Raw genomic sequence first — 3364 nt, forward strand, 5'->3', positions numbered from 1 at the left:
CAGTCGGTAATACGTCAGTCTCAAGGTTTACCAGTTTACCAGTAAACGCAACACTTTTGTCTCATCTGTTGTTTTTCAGACAGCAGTGACCATGCTAGTCGGTGCTAGTTAGCGTCTGTTAGCTGTTAGCCCCTCTAGGACGCACCGGTGCTAATGTCCTCGCATCCGCTGCTATTTTTTACATTCCTTAATATGTGCCCTTTTTCTCCGCCGAAAGAGTTTTTTTTCGGATCAGCGTAAATCTGTTTTACTACTGTGAGACCATTCAGCTTGAAAGATGGCACTTGTCACAGATATTCAGACAATTACAGATACATTACGCATTTTGCAATGTGCATTTTGTTGCATTGTTCCCACCTATTAGAACTACTCTATTATTGTACCATTCAGTCTGATTATACAATACCTAGTTTATTTTGTAGGAACAAATATATCAACTTCTGGTAGTTGAAAAACATCAATCAGAAAGATAAGAATTGCGTATCTTACATAGATTAATCGTTTCCAACACCTCTTCCTCTTCTCCCTTTGTCTCCTACAGTACTACAGCTGGCACAGCAGCTACAATGAGGCCATAAACTACCTGTTACGGTCCCCAAGTACCGAATCCAGGCCATGGAGATCGCCAAGCAGCAGGGCCTCCTCAACCGCACCAAGGAGAAGGGCAAGAACCCGCCGCTCCAAGAGGAAATTCGGGAGCAAGAGGAGGAGGTGATCCGTGACATCATAAAAAACAAGATCGACATCAAAGGAGGCTACCGAAGCCCAACCTGTCGGACTCCTGCTGTGCCAGATTGTGCTTTTCCCCTACTACCTGACCAACTATTGACCGGTACATCTCCTGGATTTACCGCTTCACCATCTGCAGGGAGGAGTATGGAGAGGAGGAGAATTTTTACATCATCAGGTAATTTCATGAAGAATATTTACTTACAATTACTATACTGTATATCACACACACAGTAAAGCTTCCTATACACATTTATACCTCACCCTTCTCTCAGTGTCAGGTTGTCTCACAGCAGACTCTGTGTTTTCTACTGTTAGAGAAACATGAAGATGTCTCCGTCTCAGTTTGACAGTCTGGATGAAACACCAGACAGTCTTTCTTGGAAAAACAGCTCTGGATCAAAAAAACTACGAGGTTTGTCACTTAAAATTCTCTTGTAGATTATTTCCATCCATTCTCCCTTCACTTCATCTTATTTTAGACCTCTTCCTTTATTTTTTCCTCTCTACTGTCTCTCCTTCCTACCATCCTTATGGGTTTTCCATTCATCCCTTTTACTTTATTCTTTCCAATACCTTAGTTTTTAGTGTGTCCTCCTTTTTTCCTCATCCTATCAGTCAAAACTTTTTTTAGTATTATTGAGGACTACTTTTAGAGGATGACAAGGATGTGATCCATTGCACCTCAATGACCATGCTGATGTTAGTTGCTTGGCTAATATAAGTGTGATGAGTGCAGCTTTAAAAACTTAACTAAGCACTTAAAAACGATCAGCATATCAAACCGATGCCAGGCACCCCTTGTTTTGTCGCATCCCTCAGTCTGAAACAGCTGCGCGTCTACTAGGGTGCACGATTAAGAAAATGTCACTATTTGATTTGATATTGATTTTAGGCTCATGATTCAGTTCAAAATCGCTTTGATCAAATATGATTCTCAATTAAAAAACATGATTCAGAGTACAGTCGTGGTCAAAAGTTTTGAGAATGACAGGATTGATTTTACAGAGTTATCTCATTCCGTTTTGTAGATATTTTTGTCAATGTTACTACGGTATACGAAGTATAATCATAAGCATTTCATAAGAGCCAAGGTTTTTATTGACAATTACATTCAGTTTAGTGCAAGAGTCAATATTTGCAGTGTTGACCCTTCTTTTTCAAGACCTCTGCATTTTGCCCTGGCATGCTGTCCGTTAACTTTTGGCCACATCCTGACTCATGGCCGTCCATTCTGCATAATCATTCTCAAAGTTTGTCAGAATTGGTGGTTTTTGTTTGTCCACCGCCTCTTGAAGATTGACCACAAGTTCTCAATGATTTAGGAAAAGGCATTGTGGTCTCCAAACTGTTTTTGGATGGTTGGGAGAAGTTGCTCTCGGAGGAGTTTTTTGTACCATTCTTTATTCATGCTGTGTTTTCAACAAAATTGTGAGTGAGCCACACCCTTGGCTGAGAAGCCCCCACACAGGAATGGTTTTAGGATGCTTTACTGTTGGCATGACACAGGACTGATGGTAGCGCTCACCTTGTCTTCTCCAGACAAGCTTTTTTCCCCGCATGCCCCAAACAATGGGAAGTGGATTCATCTGAGAAAATGACTTTGCCCCATCCTCAGCAGTCCATCCCTGTCCCTTTTGCAGAATAATAATCTGTCCCTGATGTTTTTCCTGGAGAGAAGGCTTCTTTGCTGCCTGTCTTTAACCAGCCATCCTCCAAAGTCTTCGCCTCACCGTGCGTGCAGATGCACCACCACCCGCCTGCTGCCATTCCTGCGCAAGCTCTGCAATGGTGGTGCCCCAATCCTGCAGCTGAATAGACTTTAGAACGGTCCTGTTGCGTGCTGGACTTCTTGGACGCCCTGAAGCCTTCTTCACAACACTGAACCTCTCACCTTGAAGTTCTTGATGGTTGAGAAATGGTTGATTTAGTGTCAATCTTACTAGCAGCATATCTGGCCTGTGAAGCCTTTTTGTGCAAAGCAATGATGACAGCAAGTGTTTCTTTGCAGGTAACCATGGTAACAAAGGAAGAACAATGATTTCATCCACCACCCTCCTTTTAAAGCTTCCAGTCTGTTATTCTAACTCAACCAGCATGAGAGAGTGATCTCAAGTAGGGCTGCACAATTAATCGAATTTTAATCGCGATCACGATTTGGACTCTCCACGATCAAATTTGCGTGATCGAGCGATTATTTTTTTATAAAGCATCATTTCATAGAACGCTCCGTGTTTTTTGCAAAGCCAATCTCCCGCTCCGTAAAGCCGTCTGCCATGAGCCAGTCAGTAGTTTACTGCACCGCGCAGCTAAGTTTCTAGTGTAGACAGTCCCAGAGGACAGAGTAGCGTGATTAAAACTCAACAGATAGCAGTCGGTAATACGTCAGTCTCAAGGTTTACCAGTTTACCAGTAAACGCAACACTTTTGTCTCATCTGTTGTTTTTCAGACAGCAGTGACCATGCTAGTCGGTGCTAGTTAGCGTCTGTTAGCTGTTAGCCCCTCTAGGACGCACCGGTGCTAATGTCCTCGCATCCGCTGCAATTCTTTTATATGGATATGTTTAATTTTGCGTTACATGACCCATTTCGTCTGTAAAGCCGTGCCTGTGTTGGATCTTCTGCGCGCCTCGTC

General features: G+C 42.8%; 1 pseudogene; it reads left to right on the forward strand.

Annotated features, from left to right (window-relative positions):
* Nucleotides 1–3364, forward strand: part of LOC116704731 (dnaJ homolog subfamily C member 25-like) — a 20438-nt pseudogene that overhangs the window by 11196 nt on the left and 5878 nt on the right.

This window comes from Etheostoma spectabile, chromosome 16 (assembly GCF_008692095.1).
Source record: "Etheostoma spectabile isolate EspeVRDwgs_2016 chromosome 16, UIUC_Espe_1.0, whole genome shotgun sequence".
NCBI classification, from domain to species: Eukaryota; Metazoa; Chordata; class Actinopteri; order Perciformes; family Percidae; genus Etheostoma; species Etheostoma spectabile.